This window comes from Aptenodytes forsteri, unplaced genomic scaffold, assembly GCF_000699145.1.
Source record: "Aptenodytes forsteri isolate BGI_AS27 unplaced genomic scaffold, ASM69914v1 Scaffold465, whole genome shotgun sequence".
Classification (NCBI taxonomy): Eukaryota; Metazoa; Chordata; class Aves; order Sphenisciformes; family Spheniscidae; genus Aptenodytes; species Aptenodytes forsteri.
Genome location: NW_008795039.1, coordinates 1,281,525 through 1,297,973, shown reverse-complemented (window position 1 = coordinate 1,297,973; position 16,449 = coordinate 1,281,525).

Genomic DNA, 16,449 nt, shown 5'->3' with positions numbered 1-16,449 from the left:
GTACCTGCCAGCTGTTGTCCTGCATCTTTTTCCATCTTGCCTTTTGGCTCTTGGGCAGAAAGAGTGATCCAGCAACAAGCCATTCAAGTAATGACTTTAGTTTATTTTCAACACAGCTAGCTGCTTCCCCAAGTAGCTCTTAGGTTTCTTCACTGGAACTAAGAGCCCAAATAAGTCTCGTTGTTTCATGGTGATGAGAGTTGCAACATATAAGGAGTGATGGTGAAAGAAAAATAGCTTTCCTTTTGGAGACACCACAAGGTCCAAACAGCAGCACAAAATAGCAAAACAGGGACTTTTCTGTGACATTAGTTAACTTCCATGAACCTAAAAAAACTTAATTCCTGTCCATGGCCTGTCCAAATGCTACCCCAGAGCAAGGACAAGCCAGCATGGAGCTATTTACAAGTTACTTAACTAGATCATTGCAGAGTGCTTTCCTTCTTGAGTACTTATTTCCTGATTACTGGATCCAGAGCAGCCTGAGACAAAAGCCACCAATACATGGAGTACCATGGAATTGTACCTACTTCCCTTGGGTCTGAATTTCTCTCTCCTTTAAATATGCAATGGATAGTAAACAACTAGTAGCAATATGTTTTACTTAGGTGAACAGTGAGCATTATAAAGGCTTTCAGGGGGTACAAAGGCCTTGGTCTTCAGATACACACTTCACTAACTGCAAATATGTAGCCTAGCATATGCATTAGCTGGTGCAAGACAGGAAGGGAGACGTTTGCCCATGTATGAAAGCAAACACACTTGCCTGTTCATGGCCACTGCCAACACTGAGATGCTCACACACTTACACACGCACACACGGCACTGATATGGAGTTCAAAACTTCACTTAAACATTACCAAAAGTTAACACTTTAATGAATAGTAAAATACAATATCCCATCAATACAGGGATATTAAAAATAAGTAGTGAATGAGGAAGATGGTGTCTTATGAGTACAGTAAATTCCAGTTTTGCATACACATTGTTATAAGCACTAGAAAAGCTGAGACCTAAACATTTTCCTTGTTGTTACTAAGAAAGAGACAGGAATTCGGCTACGCACAGCCAAATAAATGAATAAATCTATTGCTTTTCACTGTGGTTCCTGACAAAATGAATTGCTACTCCTATGTGCTCTGACAATCTGTTGCAGTGCCTCTAATGAGTCATTGGTGTTAGCTCCACATTCGGAGAGTATCCACACTGTCTACACCACCAGGGGACAGATCCTGCAATAGCACTGCACATCTGTGAGACGTAGCGTGCCTTCTGTTATCATGGTTTTAATTGGCAGTTGAAAGTACACAGTTCCTCACAGAACCAGACCCGAACAAGTGGTTATAATATAAAACATGGGAAAGCAATTTGCCTCCAAAACATTAGTATGAATTGCTAAGTAATCTATTACAGCAAAAAACACAGAACATTAGCGCATGTTGGAAGGAACAAGCCAACTACACCGTACCTTTTAAATCAAAGCAATAGGTTCCCGAGGAATGGTGTACACATGCAACAAGGCTCATCACTTAAACCTGTCATCTCCCCAGACATATGGCTATCTATGGATTACGTGGTTCAGGCTGTATCTCGTTAAATAGCATTATTTTGTGTGACTTTTTTTGGGGGGGGATACTGGACATACTGAGCCACTGGGGTGAAGCTGTAATACAATAAGGGGTAAAAAGGTTCAGGGAAAGTATGGTGTTCATAAACTGCTGACAGACAGTACGGATAGACCAGTGCAATTTTTTGTTGTTTTTGTTATTGCCTCTTCTAAGCATCGGCTAGGAATCAAGGTAGTGTTGCTCTAACAGTAGGCATATCTCTGGGACTTGCTTGATGGGCTAGTGTCATTTCTCCACCCCTGATCCAATCATGCCCCTGAAGAAGGGATGCTCAAATGTAAGGGCTGTGAAGGGTATTGGTGAAGTTGGTAATGAAGGGTAGAGAGAGGAATTCATACTTTCACTAACTCCTCTTTCTCTCTTACTTTTCTGCTCCATATTTGAAAGCTTGGTACTGTAATCAGTGTATTGGATTTGTTCTTATACAAGCACCTAGGGGAATAACCCAGGGGAGAAAATGTCTTGGTACATAGTGAAAGAATATATACTATCAACTTATAAAAGAATGTAAATTATGAGTTGAGCCTAAAAAATCATGAGATCAGTGTGGAAATTACATGGGCTTTTGTCTGTATGTTAATAATATGTTTAGGTTCATTGCATTTGATGCCATTTTTTTGAGATTTTAAAATGACTTTTTCAGACAACTCCTCTCCCTATGCCTCCCAAAAATACTCAGCTCAAAGTGTTTTTCTGCGTATAATATAATATGCATGAAGCAGACCTCAAGACAATAAGTAGGCTGGTAAGGGAAAAAGGCTGTTGTTACTAGTAGGTCTTCACCCAAGCAGATTGTTCAGGCATGCACTTCATCACAGCAGCCTCTGCTTTTCTTCCACAGTTCCTGCAGCATCATTGCTGGAGATCAGACACCCCTTCCGCACTCTTCTCCCTGGCAGGTACTGAGTTTGCCAAGATGCTGGGAAGTGGGATTTCAAAGCACAGATGAGAAGGCAGATTACTGTCTGCTTCAGCAGCTGGGCACGTGTGTGTAGAAGAGCTCCCAAAGAAGATGAGAGGAACTGAGACTTATTCCAGAGGTGCCTATATTTCAAGAGCTGGTTCTAACAGTCTCCCCTTAAGATACTTCATGCTTCTGTTCCACACCCTTATTCAATGGCACAGCGCTCTGTATAGCCTATGGGTTATGCAAATGAGAATATAGTACTGTCCTTGAAATGAAAGCAAAGGTCTTCATGCAACACCATGATTCCAACACCTGGAAAGAGAGTCAGTACCATGAGACTCCAGATAAAACTGCAATACAGATAAAACAATGCAGTACAGGTGGGGATTGATCTTCGTCAACATTCAGCCAGGGACAGAACAAATTCATTAGGACTACACTGTGACAGCTAGGACTGCCGCAATAGCGTACGTGAACTGCAGTCCCTAGGGATGTATACAAAGGGGACATTTCTCTGAGGTACCACTGGCATATGCCGTTCTTTTCCTGCTTCGTAAGGGTGGGCCTTTAAAATCAGCATATACTGGTAGTTCTTGACCTTTCTAAGATCAGCCATGATGGCCAGAGGTTGGGAGGGAGCCAAGCCTACACCCATTCCCTTTCTTGCACATCTGCTGTGAGGAGAAGTCTGCTCCCAGCAATCAGGGTCCAAGGCCTGTTTAACACACACACAGTGTAATAAGAAGATTTCCTAATATTTCTTACTCCTGCAGTCTCTTGGTCCAAGCCACAACCGAGTCCCAAGAGTTGTCTTATTAGAAAGCTGAACTTATTACTGACATTCATTTTACTTTAAAAGTTTAATTCAAATAGTTCTTTGCAAAGGACACGTTTTCTCCCTTCAGTATAAAAGTGATACAATGTGCTGCAGAACAAAAGAACTAATTTTATGAAATTAAAAATAAGCAAAGATTCATCCATGTGACTTCTGCATAATCCAGCACATCAGCATGTCCTGATAAGCAGAGCTGTGATCTCAGGTTTTAGACCCATTCATTTTAAAAACTAAGCATTTGATTCCTTCTCACTGAGCTCTGTGAAGAGATAACTGACATCAGTTTTCTTTGCGTCTTTGCAGTTGTTGTAACCTCATTATTCTTTGAATTATCTTGGCAGTTAGTAATTTTTTAGGTTTAGTTGGTGCCATCTCGTCTGTAGAGCTCTACGGTTGAAAGTACAACCAAAGAAAGGTCACAGAACAAAATCAAGTCAGTCTCCATCTTCTAGCACTTGTAGGACTCCTTTTATTTCATAATTGTTCTTTTTCTACTACTTGCTTTTGTTTCTTGGCAATTGCATGATTTCATCCTGCCCATGTAACTCATGTGAATGTCGCGTGAATGCTAGAAAAGTTCCCTTTCTTCCTCCATGCTGCCTGTTTTTACCATTTCTACTGGAGTTCTGCAATTGGGGTGAGGTAACACACCCTCATGACTCAAAACAGCTAATCTCCAAAAGCACAATAACCAAGAAGCCTAGCGTAAATTGGCTTGTCCCTAGAAGTTGATATTCAGCAATGAACTATGAGAGGATTTAAGTAAAAGATTTTGCCCTCCTCCCCCCACCCTGTCTCTCTTTTAGAAAATAAATGTCTGATTCATGCAAAAATAATGTATGAACCATTTGCACTGCATTAAAAAAAATCTGCTTGTTATTCTGAGACAATTCTGCCTTCTTCTGCCTGGAATCACACTGCTCTGCTTCATATAACTTAGGGGTGAGCCAAAAATATAGGGCTGTATTTGCCAAAATATAGAAGCTAAAATTACACAAATGTCAGGATAAAAATGGGAAAATGCAGTTTCTAATAGGCTTTAAAGCAACTGTGAGAGCAGGAGCAACATTCCTACAACAACTGCTTCCCAGTGGCAAGTATCATTTCTATACATGCAGTAATTGCCATTAAATGTTATGCTATCACTTGCCAACAGCGTCTACAGAGCGGTATCAGCGTGACCGCAGCATTCCACTGCACTTAAAATAGAAATTAGCAGCGGTACGTTCATTCTTATGGTCTAAGGGTGGGTAACAACTACTGGCCATTGCAAGGTCATTCGATGTGAGATGGCTTCTTTGTTCCACGTCCACTGTAACAGGGAGGAGGTAGCTGCACTTACGCTGTCTCAGAAGTTTGCACTCCTGCGTCCCCTTTTGTAACGCTGCTGCCTGTCAGACGGAAACTGTACTATCAGAGGACTGGTTAGTCATCAATATTTGTGAAGCACTTTTTTCTCATGAGATGCAAGGAACTCCAGAAATATAAAGTATTAGTAGTGCAAATTACTGAGTAGACATGCTTGACCTTCTACTGTTTTCTGCGTTCAATTTCCATCTCCAGCTGAAATCAGTGGGTTTTCAACATATGCTTAAGGTTAAACAGGCTTAAAGGCCATTTCTGAATTGTGATGCTTTCTAAATTAGGAGCCCCATTAATTGTTCACCCTGCAGAATGGAATTTAATTTATTTGGCATATTCTAAATCACTTTCCAGGAATGAGTTAAATTCTGATTACATGCATTCCCAACTTCTATAAAACTCTTTTTGCACAGATTGCTTTCTTCTTCGTAAATCCCTATTGGATTCACGAATTCTTATTTCATTTCACTTCTCTTCATATATGTTTAAGCCTCTGAGGTCTAAGTTCACTTCTGAAGTCAAATGGGTGAAACGCTGTTGACTTTCTGGCAATTCTGAAAGTGACAATTTTCTCTATCACATAAATTACCATATTTCCTGTTATTTATTTTATGATACTGGTATTTCACTCACACAATTTTTTCTGTACCCATAAAATTTGCCATCTGGGATATAATTTTCTAATCCTTCTGTAAGCCCATGTATTTTGTTTCACCTCTAAAAGAAATTTAATATTGTCAATCTGCAGTATTCTCTCTTGGAGACAGATGATCTAAAGTTTAGCTCTCAGTACAGAAGTCATTGGCATACAACCCGCCTGCACACATATCACCTGGGAATGAGGAAGGTGCTACAGTTTAAGTTATTCTCATATGAAATCATCATCATATGCGTGAACTTCTTGCGGTTGAAAATAGAGTCTTTTTTTCCATGCAAAAGAGGAAAGTGTGGGTATCCCTGGAGTTCTTTTGCAGGGTTAAGAACAGAAGCCAGTCATGGCCTGACTGAGCAAAAAAAGAGAAGAAAAGTCAAGTAGTTTTTTTAATAGCTGAAAAAAGTACAAAGCTTGTGTTTTTGCTGTTTTGTCCCAGAGGAACAGTGAAGTCTATGCAGCCAGAGACCATGCAAGAGCAAAAGCAGAGGCATCATGTGGATAAAGTTACATGCTGATAATAACTCATGTGATGCTATTTTATTATTGACAGAACAAAATGGGAATCATTTCTCTTTGTTAGGTCAGTATTTCCAGTGGCTTTATGATACAGGCCTTATTTTTCCCTGAAACAACTTTGCATTTCAAGTTGTTCTGCATATGGTAGGAATCTATTTGAAATTTCCTTTTTTTTTTCCCCTAACAACAAATTTCTGGATTAATTTCTCTTTCTTTTTCCTCCTTTAGAAAATACTAGTTATTTTGCCACTAATCCTCAAGACTTCTATGTCATCCTGAGAAATGCTTGTTTGGAAAAGTCTCTTAGTGGTGGTAAATTTATTAGCCTGATATTATAAAACTGTTTGAGAACATTCAGCTAACAATGATCCAAACATGTTCTTTGTCAAGGCTACAACTCACTCAAACAGCTGAGGCAATGAAGAGGGAAGGCAGGGAGAGTCAGGATTAGGGCTGCCTGCCTCTGCTGCCTCCTGGCATATTATTATAGGGAACTGTGATCGAAGTGCTGAGTGCCACAGCAGTGATATATTTGCATTTCACCAAATAATATTAGATACATATGGTGCCCTTCACTTTGAAACTTTACCCAAGCACTTCAGAAACCTTGGGCCAGTTTTTTTTCCTCAGAGAAGATACTGCACACTCATTTTACTGTACTAATTTCAGTGGAAGAATTTCCAATTTGTTCCAGGAGTAAGAGAAGAGGATTAGGTCTCAGCCTGCTCCTCAAATATTTTTGCTTGATGGACTATGGAGATACTTAAGGTAGCTTTAATTGAATTATCTCAGGTACCAGTAGTCTAGCCAGAAAAGCATGCGGCATGGTACAGACTAATTCACATTTGCAAGAAGCTAGGGTTATTAACTTTTCTTTATTATTTGGTATCTGGCACTACAGAACGTTTTGCAATTCCAATTTAATGGAGCGTTTTAAGATTATGTTAAACGTTTTGCTAACTTAGAACCTTGAAAATATTTTCCAGCTTTCAGCAGCTTATCTAAAGACAGCAGTGTGCAAAACAGAAAGGTAATAAAATACTGAATTTCAGGGGATTCAAAATGACCTTCCAATTCATGTTCCTGTTGATAAACAATTTTAACAAAATAAACTGGGAGGGGAATGTTGAAGAATCCAAAATATTTCATTCTGGAACTTTTTAACTGATTTTTTTTTATTTTTACTTGTCATTTATTTACATTTTAAGAATCTGAAAATTCATTGGAACACTTAATTTCAAGTTACATAAAATATTTCCAGTGGCCCCAAAACACATTTCTTTTTCTTATTTTTGTGTGTGATTCGCACATCATCAAAATACATCATCAGTAACAATGAATTCCTATCGTGGAGACGCCCAGCTCAATCCAAAGCCTTTCTCACCTCAAGCAACTCTTTGAAGCCAGACAAAAATGCAGAGGGACATTACTGGAGAGTGGGAGGGAAGTGCAGGGGACAGTAGAGGGTAGAGGTTCTGTAAGAGGAAGGTCAGTGAAAGCGGGACAATGAGGGTATTTCACTAGGTGAATATGAGGAGTATCATGCTTCCCTCACTAATTCCTTAAGGCAAGTGTTATGTACATAGTACTGAACATAAAAAATAAATAACAATAGTCACTGCTCTCTTAAACTGCTCAGAAGGGTCACTGAGTCAATTCAGTTGAGAAATGAAAAAAGCCTTCTGAACCTGCAGCAAAAAAGCAAAATTCAGGAAATCCTCCCAAATTCTGTTCTTTATGGCAGGACTGTAGAAATATATATTTTTTCCTCTGAGGCTTTAAATTGTCTTCTGAAGAATATTGTTAACAGAAAGAAATCATCTGTCGAATGACTTATAACAAAGCAGTATTTGGCTTGTGCAGTATTCTCAAAGACATGTAGAATTTTCATTGTAGTCAGAATATTAATATATGAAATTGTAATAATGATTTATTAATTAGCTGAGACTGTCATCACACTTTTCTATAGCTAATTTAAATGACAACCACACTGGGCTCTGTTTTGTCTCATGTTCTCCCTTTCAGTAAAATCAAGCAGAGACACTTTGTTGGCCATCTGAGATACTTTTATCTTTGCCTTCAAGGACCCTGGGGGAATGGAAACAGGGAAAGAATATGGAAAGAGGATTTGTACCTCATGACTTTGAGACTTTCCTTCAAGCCTTGCATTTTTTCCCCCTCCCTTTTCCTGTTCAATAAGATATCAAGAGAGAAAGGGAGCAAGGGGGGGTGGGAGGGGAGGAGGGAGCATTAGTTTAAACTTTTTCCAATACCTAAACACTCAAAACAAAAGAATTATCTTTTAAGTTTTTCTGAGCCAGGATTAGAGATGGATTTTTCAAACTATAAAATGAAGAAAGTGAGTCTGGTTTTCATGTATTTACAGCAATCATCTCCAGTCAGTAATTAAAACAAAACAGGGGAAGGAAGGAGTTTCAGTACATAGGGCAGCAGTGTCCCTAAAAACACCCAACTGTATAGCAAAAAGTATTTGCAGAAACAGATGCTAAGTCAATTAATTCAATTTCCTCCAAAATACTTACCATGCTTGCCAAGGTAGAAGACAGAGAGAGAGCTTATCAAGTCACAGTTCATACCTAAAATATATTCTTAAAATTTTCAAAGTGTTCCTTGGAGACTCAATAGTGACTCTTGTTCTTAGGTAGTTACTGAAGATATATGGAGGCAGTGAATGCTGAATTTCAAATAGGATCTACTAAAAGCTGGTCTATCTTGAAACAACTTAATAGTCTTTATTTAAGCCCAAGTGCTCCTTTAATTTAACTCTGACAAGGTTTAGCAGAGAACTGCAGAATGAAGGAAGTAGATAAGAGCAGATGAGTAGGATGAACAGGAAAAACACACATACATTCATGAGTCACATCCATAGGCTCCTGCCTGCAAGGAAGGCAGCAGCTGGGCTACTGGAGCTTGTTTTCAGTGTTTCATTTAACTAAGGAGCAGAAGAGGCAAATATTCATTTTGGAAGAAGGTACCCAATGTATTTTTCCCCACAGTCAAAACAACATTCAAAACTATGCTCACTTCTGATTAAAATGAGGAAATCCACAAAGCGTACGAGATCACTGAAGGCGTTTTTAAATGCATATATAATTACTCTGTATTAATGAAATATCTCGAAGTATCACAGAATGAATGGCACTGCACCATTGCATCTTCCCCCTGTTAGGAGCTATGGCCCTTGGGATCAGCTCTTTTCTATTACACAGCCTAACAGACACAATCATAGATGGTTAAAGCATCCCACAGATTTGTACTTTGTCCATAACCTCTTCCCACATTGTAACAATTTGTTACTCGAGTGTAAATCTGATACTTTTGGCTTGAAAACAAAGTGTTAGACAATCTGCAAACATGAGCTCATCACTTTGGGCAAGGTGAAAAGGGTCTCTGATGTGGTATACTCATTGTTGGCCCCTAGATATTAGTCAAAACTCTGAAAGGAAACCAGTTTTTAACGTGGTGTCTATTTTCCTTTTTGTTAGCCTTTTTTCCATCTCTGACTCTTTCACACTCTGGTATGTAGCCACTCTTTTCTTTCTCTCTCTCTTTTTTTTTTTTTTTTTTTTTTTGTGTGTGTGTGTTATGATTCAGACTTCTAGCATGTATTATCAAGCAGCTGTGTCTTGTAGGGAGTCTGTGGTAAAACTGAGTGAGGAGGGATTTTATTTCATCATCTCCCATACTCTACCCTTCCCTTTCCCTAGCCCAAGTAGTCTTCTCTAGGAGCAAACATTTACAGATACTGTGAAAAAAAACAAATATGGGAGAGCATTAGACAGCAGGAATTCCTTCCTGTTCCTATACACAGAGCAACTACTTCGTGCACCGCTGCAGTTTGTTGCATCAACCAATCTACGCAATCACTTTATATATATAGTGCTATATGTTAGATGTTTGCACTGCTGGATGGGAGTGGGAAGGGGACGGGCAGTACTGAACATCCTGTATGTGTATGTAGGCAGGCTGCGAGTGTGGGGCACTCTTAGTCCTTGTGGCTGTCGAGTGCTGCTCTCAACGTGATGGGGAGACAACCCATGGTCCTCCTGGAACCAGGCTTTCCCTTTGGCAGGCACAAAGCCTTAGCTCTTCATTACAGTTGTAGTCTGTGCACCTCCTGCTCTCCGTCTGGCTCCGATAGGTTAGCACAGAGCTCACGGGGTGCTAGCCACTGGCAGGAGAGAGCTGGTATTTCAGTGCTTCACTTTTGCACTGCGCATTTTAACTTAGAAATGCTATTGTTATTCACCACCAAACTTTTCCCTGAAAAGGATGACAAACTCACCAAAGCTAAAATTCATAACAGCTGCAAAAAAAAAGACATTTCCTGAACACAAGAATTTGGGTGAAACCTGGTTAAATTCTCCTCAGGTGATCTACTAGCACTCAAGGTTTTTTTCACACATCAGACAGTGCAAAGTGCAATATGTTCCATCTCCAACTACAAACAGTACAAGTTTTCTTAAATCATCCTAAGGAGACACACAGATGCACAAAATTCAGGTATCCAGACATAGCTTATGGATTTTGATCAACATCCTAGAGCAAAGAAACTTCTTCTTTATTCATGGTTTCACCTGGCTCTCAGTCTTGTTTTTTTTAAGAAAAACAAACAAGCAAGCAAACAAACAAAACCTTGACATGAACTTTGAGTTGGAAAATACTTTTTTCTTTTTTTTTTTTTTTTAGTTTAACTCATCTATTTCATTTTTCCCTCTGTTGTACCTTTTTGCAACCAGGCCTACAAACTAAGACATCTGAGGACATTTTTTTTCCTCACAATACAACTGGGAGAAGAAAGTCTAAACTCATTATTGGAATCCTATTAAACAGGACTACTGCCTCTCTGCAGACTTGTTACACTCAGGTTCTGCCTCACTAGATCCCAGGCTTATCAGGTAGAGAGGACAGCCACAGCTGGCCAGCCTTAGGTAAACCAGTTAGCAAGACATCTTTTTGACTGACCTCCAGGTTCTTCAAGCTCAGAATGAAGTCATCATTCTGGCAAACTGGGAGAGAGAGGACCCTAGCGTCAACAAAGCTCAGCTCTTACTAAGATTGGAAAAGTCTGAGATGAACTGAAAGTCAGCAAAGCCTCAGATGTCTTCCATGGAGACCTCTCAGTAAGGAAGATTGCTGAGACAGAACTACTGCAAGAGACACGAGTTCTCCTAACTGATTTACTGAAAGCCAGTAAACTTGGATCAGAAGCTGACAGTAGACACCCTTATACATTAATCATTTTCCAGCACCTTGAAACACAATAGCATGTCATTAATAGCACACATGCCCAGTGTTTAGAATAGAAAAAATAGGAAACACCTGTGGTAACTCTGCGGGACTTGGCTCCTGTATGTGGACTGCTGCAATAAAAAGCATTGCAACAGTATAGCGGTTCCCCTTTAAAGCCTGTGGGATCTGGAGGTCCGCTATCTCTGTCTCAGAGTATTCCCTGCTTAAAACTGTATAGTCCTGGGAAGGACAGGAAGGGGAAGATAAAAGAGGCAGGACAGGAATTTGAGCTGTACAGCTACCTATAAAGGACTATCAAAAAAATGGTCTTAGCATTGTCAAAGGAGTGTCTGAGACAGCGTGAAGACTATGATGAACCGGAATTTTTTTCAAATCCAAGTACAGCTTCAAGCAGAAGAGTGTGGAGAGTCAGTGCCTGTGTAAGTAGGAAACGGCCTGAGAGATCAGGCTAGAAAGAGACTTGGAGGGAGGTCCTCTGTCAGGGTCGGGGTCCAGACTGGGAATGGCATGGACTTCTCCTAAGAACTGGGGAAACGAAAAGAGAAACAGAATTTAAATGAAGCCTTAAACCCAGGAAAAAACCCAGGAAAAACTTTAAAATATAGAAAGGAAAAAGAAAAGAAACTGTCTTCTTTTTTTTTGTTTTTTTTTTTTTTTTTTTTTTTGTGAGACCTTTATGAAAGCACATAGTTTTACAGCTGCTGTATCTGCAGAGGAGGAACTGAAGGATAGTCGCAGTGCAGCACCACACCACAAGATGGCAAGAACCAGAAGCTGACCTCAAACAAGGATTCAGCTAGAACAATGCAATTACATTAAAATCTGAAGATCCAAACTACCAAAAATATAATGTTAATGAAACTGGAGGTTGTTTCAGAAGATTTCTGTTTTTTTCTTTGCTCTTTTGCCTGTGGTTCTTCAGACAAAATATAATCTTTACAACACATCACACACCCAAGTGACGAATACCCTCTGCAGTACAATCTCCTCTGTGTTCTCCTAATTATCTGTTTCTTTGTTTGAAGAAATGTGGGGAAAATCTTGTTTTCTCCATCACCACTTGCCTTCTTAGTTTCTTTCACCTCCACTTTTCCTCTTTATTTTTTATTTCATGCCATACTTTTTCTAGCTCTCTCCTGAACTTTAAATTTGATAAATTCTCATCCTTTTTAACAGCCTTCTCAAGTCCCTGAGCATATTTACTTGCTGTGTCCCAACATTTTCCCTTTTCTCTCCAACACCAAGTGAAAGACCACTCCTTTGGTCTTTAGGGAATGCTGAGTCCAAGCTAAGGTAATCACTTGTTGTCAGATTAGAATCTAAGCTATGAAAGTTCCAGGAACATTATAAAAAGCCACAACTCCATTCATGGTTTCAGTTTAGGTCTTTGGGGACAAATGACTACATTGCAAACACAGCAAGCCCACATAGCATTAAGATTCTTGGTCCTGTCTCAATACAGCGGTTGCATTAGATCACCTCTTGCAGTCTTCTTCCAGTGGTATGGTTCTCTGATAATTAGCAACTGTGTTGATAGAGTCAATGCAGAGGCCAGCCACCGCAGAGGCGCTGATCTCCTCCCCAAGGGTTGGATTGCGGCTGAAATGAATTGACAGGCCAGTGTTGGACAGTTTACACAGTTGCATGTGTTCTATGAATAAACAAAGACAAGAGATACTCTGCAGCTGGCTGGTTCTGCCAGCTCCACATTTACATGCAAAACACCATTCTTAATGAGGTTGGAGTATATGACCTCCTGAGGTGTTTTCCAGCCTCATTTATTCTATGAGTCTATGAAAATTACATTAAAATTACATTAAAAAAACAAGGAATCCATCAAAAGCTTTCATTTCATTCAAATGACTTGATTTCTTCTTAATAGCCTCACTGGGGAATTTCTGAAAATGTTGAGGACGGAACTTTGCCCACCTCTGCTTTGGCAGGTGACAAATGCTGGTGAAATAACCCTCAAGCAGGAACAGGCTGCGGCTCTTACTGTGCCTGACTTTGCAACCCTGAGCTCACGCTGAGCGGTGCTTGCTCCTTAGAGTCATTTTGTCGAAGACAGCGCGAGTCCAAAGTACACTGCCCACGCTGTGGGTCAGGTCTGCGTGTGCTGTGTGTAAGGGCTGAGGAATCTGGCACCCAGCACACGCGATCTGCTGTACGGTCGGTCCCAAGCCCAAAACAAATACAATTGGTGCACTTTAAACATCTCGCCCCCTTTGTGAGCATCTAGCGACTACAGCCTTTATTGGTGTGCCAGCCTTTTCACATCGCCTGAAAATTTCAAACAATTTCATAGCCATGGGAGTGCTAATTAAAACATTCAGCAGTTTTACTGTCTGAGCAGTGTAAATACGATGTAAAAAGAAAATTAAAGAGCATTTACACAGATGCATACTTGTTCATTGTAGCTATAAAATCTAGCTGCAGGGACCTGGCAAGAGCAAGAGTCTCTTATTCTGCAAAATGAGTTATTCAGCAAAAAATTAGACACCAAGCTTTAGCTTGGAAGAGTTATTCTTTGTTAGGTTCATTTTTTATTCATTCCTCCAAAGCCACACTTCCCTACTTTTTTCCTGGTTTATAATACTGGTCACTCAATTTAGTGCTGAAATGGGTTAAGAGATGATTTGAAACAAAATGTTTGTTTCACACTCCTGAGGTCACAGTCCACACACAAAACTTTTTTCCCTTTTACTCATGCAACAGCCTCTTTTGGACAGTGAATCCCAGTCACAGGGAATAAAATCCCCTGAAATATCAGTGGCAGGCTATGCCTAGGATAGGGAAGGCATTCTGGGGTATCTTATTTTCCAGCACTGGTTGATGTTTCAGTCTGGGATTTCAAGAACACTGACTACAGTTGTTTACACTGCAAAGAAAGGAGCTTTTTGATCAGGGGAAGCTGAGTCACTACTCCCTGTTAGTTTTATCATTTTGCAGAGAGCGAGAGCTGATGCCTGATCTTTCTCTGACCCTTTATTCAAACTTTTTTTCTGCATTCCCAGGCTGTTATATTCTGTTTAATCATGTCTCTTTGATATTCAGAAGAATCAGATACTTTTTTGTTTGGTGTTACATGATGTCATAGGCAAAAGAAGCATAAATCCCATGAGGTTACCCTCCGGTCAAAACGGTTCACTGGGAGGATGAGACTCAGCCCTAGAGCTTTTTTCTGGGTCCTGAGCTATGGGGGGGTGGGTGGGAAGGGGGCTGGTTTTTTGTTTTGTTTTGTTTTGTTTTCCCACAGACATCGTAAAACAAACAGACCACGGGTCAGGTAATGTAAGCAACAGACTGCAAAACCATTGCCAAAAATTGTAACCACCCAATCGTCTCTGAAGGAAAAAATTCATTTAAGTGACACATGTTAATAGTATTGAATTCAAAACACTTGTTTTGACATCCAGATGTTGGAAAGTGCCATATCCTGATTAACAAAAATATTTTCTGGTCTTTCAGATCTTCCCTCCTTATTTTGATCGCAACTCAAGTTTTGGAGAAATTCTTTCCCACTACTGTCCACTGATCACATCACTGAAGTATTTCAAAATTTTAACTTGTTTCCTATAAGGAAAAAATGGAAAGCATAACCACAAATATTTATGTTAGTGTCAGTGCTTATTATTGGAAGCTTAGTTCAGTCTGCTGCAGTGCCATTGCAAGAGCATACCATCAGATATGGCATCCAGCTCCTCCAGGCATTTAAGAACAGCATCAACACGCACGAGCTTTAAAACCTGGGAAAGACAGAGTATCCCAGATGGAAAGGTGTGAGCGACATGCAGAAATGTCCCCATGCAATTGCTTCTAATTGGAAAGCTTTGAAAAGGTATGGCACTATTATCAACAGGAATGAACTCTAGGCGTAAGTCAGCTTTGGAGTGCCTCGCTCATGGAAAAAATGAGAGAGCAAGATTTCGATGTTAACTCCTTCAGAGCAGGCACTGCCACTAGTGATGTTCTGCAGCTAGGTGGTTGCTTGGCTGTCTGCTGTCTCCTACTATATCAGGACCCAGAATTTCCCTGTAAGATGGTGGTGAGGGAGGGGGGCATTTCAGGGAGAGGGAATTTAGGCCACCATACAGCAAAGCCTGTTTGGCTTTCAATACTTTCTAAGGATAGAGCAGGTAAGTGGTGAAATTCCCAAGTTTATAAAATTTTATTGAGTGATAAGATGGGGGCTGTCTTTTTAAGAGGAAAGCGTCACCAGTGATCACGATGCCAATGCAGAGCTCCCGTTCCACAGCAGGCAGCCTGTGTTTCCCTAGCTGAGTGCTGTGTGCTCTTCTTGTGGTTGTCCATCCTTGTGAGGATGGCATTACTCTTAATAGTGATAAGAAATGAAAGACTGTTACATTACTGAATTCTACAGTAATAATGGGGAATACAATTATCTAAGAGAAATAGGTTTGGAATAGAAGGCTCAGTAATGTTTCCACTAGCCTGCCTACTTTTCTCATTTCCTTTAAATATGGTAGCCTAGATCCCAATGTTATCCCTGTGACAAAAGATCCTCATTGCAGTCTTACTGCTGTTGTTGTAGTCACTATTTGATAAATAGTTGTAGTCAGTATTTTATAAATAAAGCCTTACAACAATAGTGGGGGTTTATGCAATGTTCTAGCTTGCCTTTTATTCACTATCTCAGACTGCTTTACAACAAAGGCACACAATACTCCCCTACTGCAGGAAAGCCTTCTCCCACTCCTCCTTCCCAGGTGGATAATCTCTTCAACTGGGAAAATAAAGGCCCTTCTTTTGTCAAAGGTTTTCAAATCTACCAACAAAGGGAGCTAACTGCCAGGAAGTTATTGAAATATAAAGGCAATAACAACAACAAAGACAGACAGCATCTCAGTAGCCTAATCAAAAGCCAAAAGAAGTTTGGGGCATGGTCAAGAACAGAATTCAAGTTCCCCCCATCCTCAGATCAGAGCCATAACCACAACTATATTCAATTTCCCTATTTAATGTATTTTGGTACATTTTCACCTATCAACCGAGCAGCCTCATTTTCCGGAATTTTAAGGTTTATGGCCCATTTCAGTTTCTTCCTTTACTTTATGGGAAAGACACATTGCAAATATTGGGCAACGTCTTGCAAAGTCTTGTCCTAACCTAACACGACTGAGCAGTGTGGGAGGAGGAAGTAATGACTTCCCCCTGACCTGTGTAGCTGACATGAAGTCTGCCAAGAATCACAGCCTCTTTGCTCAAGGGAACACAGGAGCAACTCTTCAGAGAGGAGGCGGGGAAGGGGAGG